Source organism: Mirounga angustirostris, unplaced genomic scaffold (genome assembly GCF_029215605.1).
Source record: "Mirounga angustirostris isolate CCGP_5_RB_7025 unplaced genomic scaffold, mMirAng1.0.hap1 SCAF_8, whole genome shotgun sequence".
Lineage (NCBI taxonomy): Eukaryota > Metazoa > Chordata > Mammalia > Carnivora > Phocidae > Mirounga > Mirounga angustirostris.
In genome coordinates this window covers 26,806,194-26,823,755 of record NW_026991716.1, presented here as the reverse complement: position 1 = coordinate 26,823,755, position 17,562 = coordinate 26,806,194, and positions in this window count along the sequence as shown.

The window sequence follows — 17,562 nt, the reverse complement described above, 5'->3', positions numbered from 1 at the left end:
GGGAAAAGACAGTCTCTTTAACAAATGGTGTTGGGAAAACTGGACAGCCATATGCAAAAGAATGAAACATCAGAGTTTTTGAAAAAGAATAAGTGGGAGTTGTCTTAGGAGATGTCTAGACTTATAAGAACGCTAGACTATTTAAGACTATGGGGTATTGGCACAGATAGACAAGAACAAACACACACACAAACAAACAAACCAAGGAAATAGAACCAGAAACAGATCCAGATACATACAAAACCTCATTGTTTGGAAAAGCTTCATAGAATAATGTGTAAAAAAAAAAGGATTACTAAATCAATGGTGTTTGGAAGACTGGCTTTCCATAAAGAAATGAAGTAATAAAATCAGATTCTTATCTCACATCATCCATAAAAACACATGTCACATATGCTCAGAACCAAAATTCGAAAAGAAAAAGGTAAAACTCTTAGAAGTTTGCAACTTATTGTTGATACCATGTTAGGAAAAGGTTTCTTAAATAAGATACAAATGGCATAAATCATAAAGGAAATATTGGTATATTGATTATTAAAAATAAAACCTCCACACAAGAGACTCTATAAGCAAAGTGAGAACACAAGCCACAAGTGGTCAAAGTTATTTGTAATAAATAAAACTGAAAAATACCCAGAATATAAAAAATTCTCAGAAAGATAAAAAAGGAAAAATAAAGATAGAAAATGAACAAAAGATATAAAAAGAATTCACAAAGAACAAAGTCCAAATAGCCAATGAAAGTATGTTCATTGAGAAGATGTTTAAACAAATGCAGAGTAAAATGAGGTCCCATTCCAGCAAGACAGTTAGTCAGTGTCTGGAGGAAGGTGTATAGCAGGTGTTGGCAGGAAGAGTGAGAAACGGAGTTGGGGAAACAGGTGTTCTTCCACATCGTCTAGTCATAGTGTACAGTGTGCCAACTTTGACATTACTTGGGCAATATCTGGAAGGTTGGGGTCCCATGTCATCCACAACTTGGAAATTCTACTTCCAGGTATGTGCCTTGGAGAGACCCTTGCACCTGTGTTCCAGGAGATCAGTAGAAAAATGTGCATAATCTTAATATTTTAATGGAGTGGACATATATACTGTAGTTTTGGAAATAATATAGCAGTTAAAATGAATGGGCTTCATCTACATGTATCAGCATAGATACATTTGAAGTGTTAAATTTTTAAAAGCTAGTTATAAAATGTTATATGCCATGTAATCCAATTTATGTGATAATTAAATATATAGAAGAAGAGTACATGTTTTTAAACACATACATATGTAGTAAGAGTTCAAAACCTATGTGGAATAACACATACCAACTTGAGAAGTTATCTCAGGGAGACGAGAAGGTGGAGATAGAGGGTTTGTTTGTATTCACCTGCATTTGTAATGCTTTATTAAAAAAATTGTCATTGCACCCAAAACCATAAGATACCTAGGAATAAATCTAACCAAAGAGACAAAGGATCTATACTCAGAAAACTATAAAATACTCATGAAAGAAATGGAGGAAGACACAAAGAAATGGAAAAACGTTCCATGCTCATGGATTGGAAGAACAAATATGGTGAAGATGTCAATGCTACCTAGAGCAATCTACACATTCAATGCAATCCCCATCAAAATACCATCCACTTTTTTCAAAGAAATGGAACAAATAATCCTAAAATTTGTATGGAACCAGAAAAGACCCCGCATAGCCAGAGGAATATTGAAAAAGAAAAGCAAAGCCGGTGGCATCACAATTCCGGACTTCAAGCTCTATTACAAAGCTGTCATCATCAAGACAGCATGGTACTGGCACAAAAACAGACACATAGATCAATGGAACAGAATAGAGAGCCCAGAAATGGACCCTCAACTCTATGGTCAACTAATCTTCGACAAAGCAGGAAAGAATGTCCAATGGAACAAAGACAGTCTCTTCAACAAATGGTGTTGGGAAAATTGGACAGCCACATGCAGAAGAATGAAACTGGACCACTTCCTTACACCACACACAAAAATAGACTCCAAATGGTTGAAAGACCTCAATGTGAGACAGGAGTCCATCAAAATCCTAAAGGAGAACACAGGCAGCAACCTCTTTGACCTCAGCCGAAGCAACTTCTTCCTAGAAACATCGCCAAAGGCAAGGGAAGCAAGGGCAAAAATGAACTATTGGGACTTCATCAAGATAAAAAGCTTTTGCAAAGCAAAGGAAACAGTTAACAAAACCAAAAGACAACCGACAGAATGGGGGAAGATATTTGCAAATGACATATCAGATAAAGGGCTAGTATCCAAAATCTATAAAGAACTCATCAAACTCAACACCCAAAGAACAAAGAATCCAATCAAGAAATGGGCAGAAGACATGAACAGACATTTTTCCAAAGAAGACATCCAAATGGCCAACAGACACATGAAAAAGTGCTCAATATCGCTCGGCATCAGGGAAATCCAAATCAAAACCTCCATGAGATACCACCTCACACCAGTCAGAATGGCTAAAATGAACAAGTCAGGAAACGACAGATGTTGGCGGGGATGCGGAGAAAGGGGAACCCTCCTACACTGTTGGTGGGAATGCAAACTGGTGCAGCCACTCTGGAAAACTGTATGGAGGTTCCTCAAAAAGTTGAAAATAGAGCTACCATATGATCCAGCAATTGCACTACTGGGTATTTACCCCAAAGATACAAAAGTAGGGATCCGAAGGGGTACATGCACCCCGATGTTTTTAGCAGCAATGTCCACAATAGCCAAACTGTGGAAAGAGCCAAGATGTCCATCGACAGATGAATGGATAAAGAAGATGTGGTATATATACACAATGGAATATTATGCAGCCATCAAAAGGAATGAGATCTTGCCATTTGCAACGACGTGGATGGAACTGGAGGGTATTATGTTGAGTGAAATAAGTCAAACAGAGAAAGACATGTATCATATGATCTCACTGATATGAGGAATTCTTAATCGCAGGAAACAAACTGAGTGTTGTTGGAGTGGGGGTTGGGGTGGGAGGGATGGGGGGACTGGGTGATAGACACTGGGGAGGGTATGTGCTCTGGTAAGCGCTGTGAATTGTGCAAGACTGTTGAATCTCAGATCTGTACCTCTGAAACAAATAATGCAATATATGTTAAGGAAAAAAAAAAGAAGAAGAAGGTAGCGGGAGGGGAAGAATGAAGCGGGGGAAATAGGAGGGGTAGACGAACCATGAGAGACGATGGACTCTGAAAAACAAACAGGGTTCTGGAGGGGAGGGGGGTGGGAGGATGGGTTAGCCTGGTGGTGGGTATTGAGGAGGGCACATTCTGCATGGAGCACTGGGTGTTGTGCACAAACAATGAATCATGGAACACTTCATCTAAAACTAATGTTGTAATGTATGGGGATTAACATAAGAATAAAAAAATGAAAAAAAAATAAAAAAATAAAAAAATTGTCTACAATAATATAGTAAAGTGGTAGCTTCTGCTCAGACTCCAGGGAAAGCAGTGGTTGCCTGTTACATTATCTTGCTTTTCTGTGTTTGGAGTGTTTCACAATTCAAAATAAAGAAAAATGTAAAGCACATATTTTTATTATTATTAATAATTAAGGAGGTAAAATAACCTCAAAAGCAAAAGCTTAGGGACTGTTATTTATTCACCAAAGACACATTTCTGTCCAGTTCAACCACACTGCACACTGGGGCACTGAGACTATAAAATCAGGATGGCATCATTCCTATCCTTGGGATCTGACCAGAACACAAATGGGACCCACAGGGTGGCAGCCATCAGGGGGTGTGAGCCAGACATCAGAGGGCTTTGTCCAGGGTGTGCAGGGAAGGTGTCATCAGGGAGGTTGGTGAGGAACAAGATCCTACAGGATGAGTAAGTGCTGGCCCAACAGACCAGTAGGAACTGGAAAGAATGGGTACCCAAAGCCCTGTTCAGGCTACTGGACATCTGAGCTACTCAATTAGCATTGATGGAGCACCTTCTAGGGGTCAAGGGTTATGCTAGGTGGGTGGGGAACTCCGAGTTCCTACAGTTTACCCTCCACATTAAGCATTCAGTGCGTGCAGTGTAGTCTATGACTTATAAGGCTGTCTAGAGAAGAAGTGTCAGATTTACAGGCCTCAACTCTGTGCCCCAAGTTTCTCCATTAGGGGTCTGGTAGTGGAAAGTTTGTGATCTTTTACGGGGACCACCTAGACGGGATGGGAAGAGAAACAGGAGATAGAATTGAGGCAGGGAACTAGAGAGAGCAGGCCTAGTACTCTACAAGGGAGGTCTGTGCAAATTAGAAAAAAACAAATTAGAAAAGTGCCCCCTTTGCCAGAGCACATAGTTTGGCAAGTGGAATATAGGGCAGACTTCAACCTGGCACTGTTGTTCAATGCCCAAAGTGTGCAAATGTACATGACAAGCCCAAGGAAATGCTCCTTAAACCATGTTCAGGCAAGACGCTGAATGTGGCCTGCTTCTTTGTTGTCTGGGTGTATGCCCATGTCCACCTGGGAATTGGAAGGGACTGTCCACCTGACTCTTGATATGGAGATAGCCTGAATGCCCTTGAGTCTTGTCCTCATGGGGGCTCCAGCCAACTCCCCTCAGGAGATGTGACAGGGGTTTTGTTCCACCTTCCTGGGCTGGGTGCCTGGTTCCTTCTGGCTTAGCTCTGGCTGCTTTGACAAAAATACCAAAGACTGAGTGACTTAAACAAGACATTTATTTCTCATAGTTCTAGAGGCTGGAAGCCTGGGATCTGGATGCTGCCCATTTGGTCCCTGGTGAGGACTCTCTTCTGACTTGCAGACTCCACCTTCTCACTGTGTCTTCACATGACTGTGAGAAAGAGAGCTCTGTTCTCTTCATCTTTTTTGTAAGGGTGTTAATTCCGTCATGGAGGTTATACCCTCATGACCTCATCTAACCCTGATCGCCCCCTCTACTACCATCACACTGGGGTTGGTGCATCCACATACGGATTTGTGGAGACACATTCCGTCCATATCACCTTCTTTCTGCTGCCTCTGACAAAGCTCCACAAATCTGACAGAGCAAAGAGGAGAGTGCGGGTTTGATGCGGCATCACAAAAGTTGTGCAGTGAAGAGAGGCATGAGGAGAAAGCACCAAAGGGATGGGGCCTAGAGATCTGAAAGGCAATGAGCTTGGAGACAGAACTCCCCCGGAGCCAGAGAAGGGTCTGGGGAGAAAGGGCAATGGATGTGAGTGTAGCCATACCTCAGGGACTCTCTGTGGCTCAGATCTCAGAGGGGCAGCACACTCAGGGAGGCTACAGTGACAGGAAGCAGTGGCCAGACAGTTTTGGAGAGCATGTGAGCAATGGGATTGGAGGAGAGGGCCATGTCTAGGAGAATGGCTCATTCGTTCACTCCCTTGCACGAAAAGTTTACCCACTGAATACCTGCTGAGTTTCAGACTCTACTCCCCAAAATCCTGAGATGGGAACTGCCCTGAAACACACCAGAGTGGAAACCACTGAAAGCCTTCAAGCCACTGGGAGCTCAAGGCAACATGTCATGCCAAGGTCCCAGCTGGGAGCCAGTGGAGACAGGAATGGGGCTCCCCTTTCAGAATGTGACTCCAGTGTTGTGTTGCCCTTGCTGAGAGCCACAGTTGTGGTCTTTCACCAAAAATGACCCAGTGGCAGCGCAGACTCATTGCCCAGGCCTTTGGAGCCTGAGTGGGTGGCTGGGACCAGCAGTGTGTTCATTCCAGACCCCACAACTCCTGTGTGCAGGTCTCACCAGTCCCATGTGGCATGGCAACGGCCTGCCTGCAGTTCAGCTGTGTAGCCTTGGAACATATTCTTCTATTTAACCTCAACTAAGGTACTGATACTTCTAGCCCCAGTTTTGGGTCTTGGGAGAGAAAGAAGAGGAAGGACTTTTTCTCTGTGTCTGACAGCCAGTTCACAGCAATGCTCATCTGCTGGCCCTCTCTCCTGTCAGTGGTCTGATGCTACCCGCCCTCCCTCAGCCATCCGTATCTATCCAAGAGCTACACATGCGCAAGTTACTAATCATCTCCTTACCACCAAGAAAATCTCTTCATATCTGCTAGTCTTGGTGAACTCATATTAAGATAGGGATTACCCAGTATTAGAAGAGATCTTTAAAATACTATTACCAGTTAAATGATTTTTAATAGACTTTTTTTTTTTTTAAAGAGCAGTTTTAGATTCACAGCAAAATTGAGGGGACAGTACCAATTTCCCACATAGCTCCTGTCCCTACACATGCATGGTCTTTCCCACTATTAACATCCCTTGCCAGAGTGGTGCATTTCTTACAATTGATGAACCCACACAGACACATCATTATCAGCCAAAGCCCATAGTTTACATTAGGTCTCACTCTTGATATCATGCATCCTATGACAAATGTATGATGACACTTATCTATCATCAGAGTATTGTGCAGAGCTGTGTCACTGCCCTAAAAATCCTCCATGCTCTGCATATTCATTTCTCCCTTCCCCCAAACTCTGGCAGCCACCGATTTTTTTTTTTTGCTGTCTTCATAATTTTGCCTTTTCTATTTTAATGGTAAAATAATAATGAAACAATTCAAGAAACAAGATATACAATATTTCTGGGTCTGAGGAAGAGAGAAAGGAATTGGCATATGGGCAGGTAGTCCCCCAACCATTCTCTTCTGCTTTTTCTAGCTTATGGTTTCTGGATTCACATGCTCTCTCTGAGGTTTCAAGATGTTTTCATTATGCCTTCTGGCACGGGACCTGCAGGGAGGTTGCATGTCTTGTGTGGGCCAGGTGGGCATGTGACATTTTAAAGTCACTTGCTCCAGAAACTCTGTTGAAGAGCTTTTAAAGTCCACTAAGATTCTGAAGTAGAGCGCCCCAATTCATAGTTCTCTAGTGGATACAGTCCAGCCCCTTCCCTAGTTAGTACAAGTCTATTCAAAATTCTCTTTTCTTTGAAACTACTTTGGAAAAGGAGTCACGTGGAGACCTGTGGATGAGCAATTCAAACACTTGTCTCATCCTGAGCTTTGCCACTGCCTGTTCAGGAGACATAGATCAGCTTCCTCACCTATATAACGAGCTAGCGTCTTGCCAGAGTATTTATTGAATGTAAATTAGAAGGAAAAAGCCACAGCTCTTTTTCTACACACCAAATATCAGGAGTCTTCACTGACTAGATTAGTGATAAAAACCTGAAAACAAACAAATAAACAAACCCTCCTGACCCTGAAGTAGAAGGAAGACAAGATTGCTGCTAGAGATGAGTGGAAAGCTTCTGAAGGCTGGAGCCCTTTTCCGGTGGAGAAAAGGCCCCTTCAGGGCATATCACCCTTGGATATTTTTATTATTTTATTTTATTTTATTTTGTTAAAGATCTTATTTATTTATTTGACAGAGAGACAGTGAGAGAGGGAACACAGGCAGGGGGAGTGGGAGGGGGAGAAGCAGGCTCCCCGCTGAGCAGGGAGCCTGATGCGGGGCTCGATCCCAGGACCCTGGGATCATGACCTGAGCTGAAGGCAGACGCTTAACGACGGAGCCACCCAGGAGCCCGACCCTTAGATATTTTTAAAAAAACCCTCTCCTTAACTTGATCCTGTGTTCAGATCCTATCATATTAATAAGTAACCATGAAATTTTTGCCCATATGTATAAAAACATAATGCATTTATACTAGGAAAGATCACATTAAAGGAACAATATTTAAACTTGGAAGACTTTGAGTTCTAATTGAAGAAATAACATTTTGTAAAAGCAGCAGGCAATAAACCTCTAGTTAGAATCAGCTCTGCGGAATTAAATGCTGGTACATTGCAGAAAAAGGATGTTCAAAACCATTTTGTTTCCCAAGTAGGTGAAGGATCTTTGAAACTACTTTTGTGTCTTTCTAAATACCTTTGCACAAAAAATACTCCACATTTGTTCAAACAGAAGGCTCATAAGTGTATTGTGATAATGAAGGGGGGGAAATCAGGGGGAGATGAACCATGAGAGACTATGGACTCTGAGAAACAAACTGAGGGTTCTAGAGGAGAGGGGGCTGGGGGATGGGTTAGCCTGGTGATGGTTATTGAGGAGGGTACGTACTGCATGGAGCAGTGGGTGTTATACGCAAACAATGGATCGTGGAACACTACATCAAAAACTAATGATGGTGTTGTATGGTGATTAACATAACATAAAAAAAAAGTGTATTGTGCGACTGCCTTTTAAGACCCTCATTTTACAGATAAGGAAACAGATGGAGAGAGGCTAACTCTTTCCTGAGGCTGTAGGTCTAACATTACTACAGCCCTGACACTGGAGTCAGGTCTCCTCAGTCCAGGCCAGTACTCTGTACTACACCATGTTTCCCTGTTTTTTAAGGAGAAATGGTTAATTATTGTTAATGTCTGTTCTCAAAGCAGCCATGACCAACGTGTGTGTGGTCTACAGCACAGGGCCTCCAGCTTGCTAGCTTCCTTTCTCTATCTTTAGCAAAAGAAATGGAAAGTGGGTGGAATAGCAAACATTATATGAACTACCTTCCAGAGAAGATACATGTAACATATTAAGCATGTTCTGGCTATTGCCATGCACAGTGCATCCATGTCACATGGGACTGGACAAGTGGACCTTTCCAGAGTGAACATTCTTGGATCTGTGATGCCTTCCCCCACATACAAGATGCCAGGTACCCAGAGGGAATGTACCTCACCCAGGCTTTGCTTTTTCCTGAAGAAGCTGTCTACTTTCAACAGACTACAACCTCAGGATTTCCCCCTAAGTAGCATTTATCTCCACCGTGGACACCCTATTCTAATGCCAAAGTGTATTAACTATATCTTTCATCATCTGTATTTGATGCTTTGCTATCTGGGGCCTTGTTGACCCTGGAGGTCCCTGTCCCTCTCAGGGAGAGTCAAGTCCTAGAAATAGCAAACCCACGAATGCACTGTTTAAGTGCAAAGCAACCAATCCAGAGCCCACACTCCCAGTCACCTCCTTTGTCAGGCTCTCATACTCTAGGTCACACTGTACCTGCTCTACTAAGTCCAGGACTGAGGCTGCCCCCCGCCCCCCCCCCATCTCAGAGCCTGATGAAATGATTCAAACCAGCTAATCATAAATCTGCTTACCTGGCCTTACCTGTTCCTTCCTTCAGCAGCTACAGTAAAACATGTTTCTCCCTTGCTTCATGTATCTCTTGACCAAGCCTGGTGCTTCCCTATATGGCCCTGCATGACGTGGCATGCCCCTCCTCTTGAGATCTATGAGTAACAAACTATCTTTTCAATGGCAATCATATCCTGATCTGTTGGCCTTATTATACCTAAATTTTCTATTAATACACTATATTTAAGATGCCAACACCCAGATTGGCAAATATTTTGCCCCCACACTTACGTAGTTTATGTGCCAGACCAGGCTCCACCCGGGGCATTTTATGGCTTCCAGGCAGGCTTCTCCTCTGGCACATTTGATGGGGACCTGATCAGCCCCACTTCTGATCATCCACCCAGAGCTGTTTTCTCTGAAGGAGGGCATTTACACATCAGCCACGTTCTGGTGCAAGGGAAAAAAAAAATCATTTCAAAATCTACTCTAGCTGGCTTTTTCCACCTTTAATCTCCTGGGCTTTTAGTTTAAATTCCTTTCTATTAATGTGAGCTGGGTGGGGGCCGAAATCCTGAACCTGAGTCATCCAGTCTCCACCCTGGACTCAGGCGCCTAACATGAATAATCTCTTCCCTCTCCATTACCTTGACAATGTATCTGCCAAGCTATGAGCACAGTCAAGGCTATAACACTGAACTGACCTGGGTTCAAATGAAAGTGAAGCTGCTGCTTGTTCTTTGCAAGGGGACAAAGGAGTAGATAAAGAGAAAGCATGGGTTACATGGAGTAAGCAAATTAATGGAGACCACAAGCAATGGACCGGACAAGCCTGGCCTCAAATCCTGACTCTTGCTCTTAGCTGTGTGATCTCAGGCAAATTACTTAACATCTCTGAGACTCAGCTTCTTTGTCTGTAAGATGAGAAGGTAAAAATAAGAAGTAACATTTATTGAGCAATTTCAATGTACCATTGTTTTCAATGTTCTCTATTATTCACTAATTTAATGATAGTTAAATGTGATGTAGGTTCTATTGTATGGATGAAGAAACTAGGTGAAGAGGTTGAGATGTATATCCAGGCAGCCTGCTGTGTTCAGGTGTTCAGGGCCTACCTCATGTATGTAGCATGTATGTAGAATAATGCCAGACCATGGTCAACACCCATTGCTATCATGGACTGGTAGGGAGTGGGAGCTATTCTTATTCATAAGCAACAGCTGCTAGTGCTTTTCGGGAACAAAGCTGCTCTCACTGGTGTGGTCACACTCAATGTGCCAATTCCTCCTCCTCATAGTTTCTTTCCAGTCTTCCTCCCCAGCACAAGGAGGGAAAGGAGGCTGGTTCAGGTAACTGCTTCTACTATGAGCTCACTGAGGGAGAGGAGTTCAGGCCTGGCTGAGAGTGGGGCAAGTGTCCTCACACCCTGACCCCAGGAGAGGTCTGGAAAACCACAAGTGTTACTATAGGCCATCACCTGTCCCAAAGCTGCTCCAGTGTCCCACAACCATGGCCTCATCACAGAAATTGTCTCAATGGTTCTCAAACTCTTCCTTGCCTTCATTCAACCTTGAGTCCACCCTGGCCCACTCAGTCATGTCTCATTTGTGAAGCTATTCTCATGATGAGGGATGGGGCAAGGAGAGCTGAATCTCAGAAGAGAGGAAGGTAGAGGAGAGTGATTTCTGATCAGCCCGATTCCCAGCCCAGGGTGAGTGGTGGGGGTACTCAAGACTCCTAAGTTGTTCAGCCCCATCAGGCACTCAGCGGTGTCCTCCCAACAGAGGCTAGGCTGGTGCTGACCAGAAAGATGGGGTTACATGGAAGATGTGGGGAGATCACCCCACATGGGCACAGCAGAAATGAAATGGAAAACAAAAGTCCTGTTACTTGTAGCATAAACTCATTCTACCAAAGTGGTGGATAGTGTGGGGATGTGGTGACAAGTACATAAAATTAAGATCCTCTACAGGCTGGATTGAGTTGAGGTGGTGTTAGAGGCTCAAAGCATAGGAGGAGGAGCTTGGATTTGACTTCAGCCCCACCATCTCATCTGCACTTGATGAGATCCAATCCTAATGGTCCCTTTGGGGCTTGTGTCTGTGACTAGGCTAAATTCATGATAGAAGGTGTAGCTGAATGCTCACAGGCACTGGACCTTCACCCATTGCTTCAGAAGGAGGTGGTTTGATTGGCAGTGACTGGGCACAAACACCAAAGCCTGTGTTTTTCTAACTGCATGCCAGTCTGCCACTATGCCCACAGGGCCTGTTTCTCACCTTGAAAATCAAGAGACACAATTGCCACTGGTTGGTATGGATTCCTCATCAGAGGAGTTAGGAGAATTAGGAGATAACACCGGAGAGGTATGTGAGGAAATCAGATTTTTGGAAATTGAGTCATATTTCAAATGCATCGGGTAAGCCTTCTGTTTAAAGCTTGCCTTCTAGAAAATTCTCCTATAAGGCAAGGAATCATTTCACAGCCCAAGGAGGAGCTTACTCCTAAAGACAAAACCTACTGCCATCAGCTAGATTTCCCCAAATCTTTAAGAGTTTCCAGATGTGACAGTATATAAGCTTCTCGAAAACCACTAATGGAGTAAAAAAATAGAAATAAATAAAGTAAAAAAATTGCAAAAATATGGAAAAATTTCTTGCTGCTCCTTTTCTTATTAACAGGATAAATCATAAACTTACCTCGCTTGAATGAGTGAGAGATGGTGCCCTGATACCTCTGAAATTGTCCTGGATGGAATGGCAGGATGTGTTAAGGGAAAATACAACATCTCTTTGTAAAGGACGAAGCAGTGGCAGACAAAATGTTTGGAGTCAGCAAAGATCACTTTGATGAGTTTGACTCCCAACTCCACCCTAAATAGCAAGCCTGTAGTGGACAAGTTTTGTGACCCTGTGAGCCTCAGTTTCTTCATCTGTAAAACGGAACTAGAATTTCTCTTATAGGCTTACTTTGAAGATTTTGATTGATGACCAAGAAGAAGTGCTCAATTAATACTAGTTTTCCCCTCTTCCTTACTAAACACGTTTTAGATGAAACACCAGAAAGGGGCACGAGGGTCATTTAAACACACCTCAGCTTCTCTATGGTGAGGAAGGGTATAGGCAGTCAGTACAGGATGCTCTCTCCTGCACCTCTAGCATATTTTTATTGTCTTCTCCCCTATCTCTTACAGACCAGATTCAATGACTATCCTATCTAGTAAATGCTTCTAAAGTACACAAAAGAGAGTGAAAGAAAAACCCAGGCTAGAAGAGGATCAAAAGTTCCTGGTGTTTTTCATTTTTCTTCATGAGGTGAGCCCTGGGTTTGTTTACTCCCTGGACCTCTACATCTTCACATGTGAAACAGCCCCTGAGATGCCTTTCATTTGTAGCTTTCTATGGTCTGCTCTCACTTGCTCTCCTGCCTAGGTGCTATTCTAAGTCCTTTAGCTCTTTAACTCATTTATCCCGGCAACAACCCAAGAGGTACTCACCATTGTTCTCCCTTTTACAGATCAGGAAACTGAGGTTGAATAATACGTTCAAGATCACAGGGTGAACAAGTTGCAGAGTGGGATCCAGGCCATGCAATCTAGATCCAGAGTTTATGCTCATTCTGCTGGGTGCCCCTCTACACTAATCACTTAACCAAACTTAAAATGAGAAAACTGAAGTCGGAAAGGACTGGCTTCATGATCTTGCCCTAAGCAGGGTATTTTAACCACAGTGTCTTTTGGAGAAGACATGTGGCCATGGGCTCCTTTAAAAATCACTCCTTTCCTTGTTTTTCTTCTTCCAGAGAAGGATTTGGAACAGAAATTCTATCACTCATCCCTTGGTTTTGGGGCTGTGCCTGTGGCTTGAGACCCTGCAACACAAATTCTGTGGGAGCAGGACAAATTTGGGAAGGGCCTACATCCACACCTAGGGCTTTGTATGGGAAGAGCCCAGGGACAGCACAGGTGGGTTCTCTGAGCCACAGTACACAAGGGAGGCCACAACTCAAAGTGGTCAGATGGAGTAGAACATGGCTGCTCAGGACCCTGGGAAGCAGTCTATACGGGAAGCTAGCCTGAGTGGCAGTCAGCCCCAGGAGGTCCATATTCTGACCAGTAGCTGGCTGCCATGAGTGAAACCACTGCCCGAGGGTCTTGTTCTTCACTCCCTTGCCAGTGCAGCACAATGTCTGAAACATACTGAGTACCAAGTAACAGGAGAGCTGGCAGGACTTAACTGGGCTCCTAGCTACTCTTTGGGACCCCAGACTAGACCCAAGGTCTAAAGAACAAAGAATCGAGGGAGGTACTGAGGCAGGATTCTGTGGATATTTGCAACGATTGGCTATTTGGGCATAGAGGACATGGGAGGGATGAGATCCGGCCTCTTAATCTGAGGTCTAATGTTGGTGATTCAGTCTCCAATTCTACTGAATGGTGGGGCTAAAATTTCTGTTCATTTTCTTCTTCGGAGTTGGCCCAAGGATCTGCAGCAAGCAAGTTCAAGGGACTAAAATAGGTAACTGTAGAGGACAGAAGAGAGTAAACAGTGCGGGGCCTGACACCGACAAGCCTTCTAAAGTGGGCAATGGATTGGTAGGAAGTTGATGGAATATTCACAGTAATAATTCTTACCTACTAGCAGTAACCATAATAGATTCCAATGAAACCAATATTTGAAAGACTATTTTTGTATTATACCAATCCTAAATAAGCCAATTAATTGATCATTAGCATCTGGGTAACTTGTATAATTTAAAAGTATAGTTAATAAGTTTGAAATGAATTTAATGGTCTTGACTAATATTTATACAAAATGAAACAAAGTACACCAGGAAATATCTATGCATGGTGCACAGCAAAATTAACTATTTTTTGCACAAAACTTTTGTTCCAATTTATATAGAGTCATCTTTGTGTGTCTACTGTGTTGTACTCAAAATGTACTTGTGACTGGATTTCAGTCAAAACAGGTTGATAGTCACTTCTCCAAGCATATGCTGAAAGCCTATGATGAGTCAGGTCTGTGCAAAGATCTAGGGCTTTAAATGCTCAGCTCTGCTATAGGGCAAGCTTGGTGGTCAGAAGGAACTGATGTGTCCAGTGTTCTCTCAGAAGAAAGAGGAAAGCATCACAGAGGCATAAGGAACAGAATATGGGCACTTCAGGATGGATAGGACTGCTGGGGCAACCCTGGCAAAATGTTGAGATTGTATATTGAAAATATAATTTACATGTTTACTACCTTCCAAACATTCTGATTATATTTGAACTTTCTTTAGGGCATCGGATTTTATCCCATTCCCTTCCAGTGGACTTCTTTTTTTTTTTTATGTATTGATGCTTCTATTAAATGTTATTTTTAATTTTTAATTGTTATGTTAATCACCATACATTATATCATTAGTTTTTGATGTAGCGTTCCATGATTCATTGTTTGTGCATAACACACAGTACTCCATGCAGAACGTGCCCTCTTTAATACCCCTCACCAGGCAAACCATCCTCCCACCCCACTCCGATCTAGAACCCTCAGTTTGTTTTTCAGAGTCCATCGTCTCTCATGGTTCGTCTCCCCCTCCGATTTCCCCCCCTTCATTCTTCCCCTCCTGCTATCTTCTTTTTTTTTTCTTAACATATATTGCATTATTTCAGAGGTACAGATCTGTAATTCAACAGTCTTGCACAATTCACAACGCTCACCATAGCACATACCCTCCCCAGTGTCTATCACCCAGCCACCCATCCCTCCCACCCACCCACCCCCAACTCCAGCAACTCTCAGTTTGTTTCTTGAGATTAAGAATTCCGCATATCAGTGAGGTCATATGATACATGTCTTTCTCTGACTTATTTCGCTCAGCATAACACCCTCCAGTTCCATCCACATCGTTGCAAATGGCAAGTTCTCATTCCTTTTGATGGTTGCATAATATTCCATCATATATATATATACCACCTCTTCTTTATCCATTCATCTGTTGATGGACATCTTGGCTCTTTCCACAGTTTGGCTATTGTGGACATTGCTGCTATAAACATTGGGGTGCACGTACCCCTTCAGATCCCTACATTTGTATCTTTGGGGTAAATACCCAGTAGTGCAATTTCTGGATCGTATGGTAGCTGTATTTTCAACTTTTTGAGGAGCCTCCATACTGTTTTCCAGAGTGGTTGCACCAACTTGCATTCCCACCAACAATGTAGGAGGCTTCCTCTTTCTCCACATCCCTGCCAACATCTGTCGTTTCCTGACTTGTTAATTTTAGCCATTCTGACTGGTGTGAGGTGGTATCTTATTGAGGTTTTGATTTGGATTTCCCTGATGCCGAGCGATGTTGAGCACTTTTTCATGTGTCTACCGGCCATTTGGATGTCTTCTTTGGAAAAATGTCTGTTCATGTCTTCTGCCCATTTCTTGATTGGATCATTTGTTCTTTGGGTGTTGAGTTTAAGAAGTTCTTTATAGATTTTGGATACTAGCCCTTTATCTGATATGTCATTTGCAAACATCTTCTCCCATTCTGTCAGTTGTCTTTTGGTTTTGTTGACTGTTTCTTTTGCTGTGCAAAAGCTTTTTATCTTGACAAAGTCCCAATAGTTCATTTTTGCCCTTGCTTCCCTTGCCTTTGGTGATGTTTCTAGGAAGAAGTTGCTGCGGCTGAGATCAAAGAGGTTGCTGCCTGTGTTCTCCTTTAGGATTTTGATGGACTCCTGTCTCACATTGAGGTCTTTCAACCATTTGGAGTCTATTTTATTTTTGTGTGTGGTATAAGGAAATGGTCCAGTTTCATTCTTCTGCATGTGGCTGTCCAATTTTCCCAACACCATTTGTTGAAGAGACTGTCTTTTTTCCATTGGACATTCTTTCCTGCTTTGTCGAAGATGAGTTGACCATAGAGTTGAGGGTCCATTTCTGGGCTCTCTATTCTGTTCCATTGATCTATGTGCCTGTTTTTGTGCCAGTAGCATACTGTCTTGATGATGACAGTTTTGTAATAGAGTTTGAAGTCTGGAATTGTGATGCCACCAGCTTTGCTTTTCTTTTTCAACATTCCTTTGGCTATCCGGGGTCTTTTCTGGTTCCATACAAATTTTAGGGTTATTTGTTCCATTTCTTTGAAAAAAGTGGATGGTATTTTGATGGGGATTGCATTGAATGTGTAGATTGATCTAGGTAGCATTGACATCTTCACAATATTTGTTCTTCCAATCCATGATCATGGAACGTTTTTCCATTTCTTTGTGTCTTCCTCAATTTCTTTCATGAGTATTTTATAGTTTTCTGAGTACAGATCCTTTGCCTCTTTGGTTAGATTTATTCCTAGGTATCTTATGGTTTTGGGTGCAATTGCAAATGGGATCGACTCCTTAATTTCTTTTTCTTCTGTCTTGTTGTTGTTGTATAGGAATGCCACTGATTACTGTGCATTGATTTTATATCCTGCCACTTTACTGAATTCCTGTATGAGTTCTAGCAGTTTTGGGGTGGAGTCTTTGGGGTTTTCCACTTAAAGTATCATATCATCTGCAAAGAGTGAGAGTTTGACTTCTTCTTTGCCGATTTGAATGCCTTTGATTTCTTTTTGTTGTCTGATTGCTGTGGCTAGGACTTCTAGTACTATGTTGAATAACAGTGGTGATAGTGGACTTCCCTGCCTCGTTCCTGACCTTAGGGGGAAAGTTCTCAGCTTTTCCCCATTGAGAATGATATTCACTGTAGGTTTTTCATAGATGGCTTTTATGATATTGAGGTATGTACCCTCTATGCCTATACTCTGAAGTTTTGACCAAGAAAGGATGCTGTACTTTGTCAAATGCTTTTTCTGCATCTATTGAGAGGATCATATGATTCTTGTTCTTTCTTTTGTTAATGTATTGTATCACGTTGATTGATTTGCAGATATTGAACCAACCTTGCAGCCCAGGGATTAATCCCACTTGGTCGTGGTGAATAATCCTCTTAATGTACTGTTGGATCCCATTGGCTAGTATTTTGGTGAGAATTTTTGCATCCATGTTCATCAAGGATATTGGTCTGTAATTCTCCTTTTTGATGGAGTCTTTGTCTGGTTTTGGGATCAAGGTAATGGTGGCCTCATAAAATGAGTTTGGAAGTTTTCCTTCCATTTCTATTTTTTGGAACAGTTTCAGAATAGGTATTAATTCTTCCTGAAATGTTTGGTAGAATTCTCCTGGGAAGCCATCTGGCCCTGGGCTTTTGTTTTTTGGGAGATTTTTGATGACTGCTTCAATTTCCTTGTTGGTTATAAGTCTGTTCAGGTTTTCTATTTCATTCTGGTTCAGTTGTGGTAGTTGATACATCTGTAGGAATGCATCAATGTCTTCCAGACAATCTAATTTGCTGGCATAGAGATGCTCATAATATGTTTTTACAATTGTTTGTATTTCTTTGGTGTTGGTTGTGATCTCTCCTCTTTCATTCATGATTTTGTTGATTTGGGTCCTTTCTCTTTTCTTTT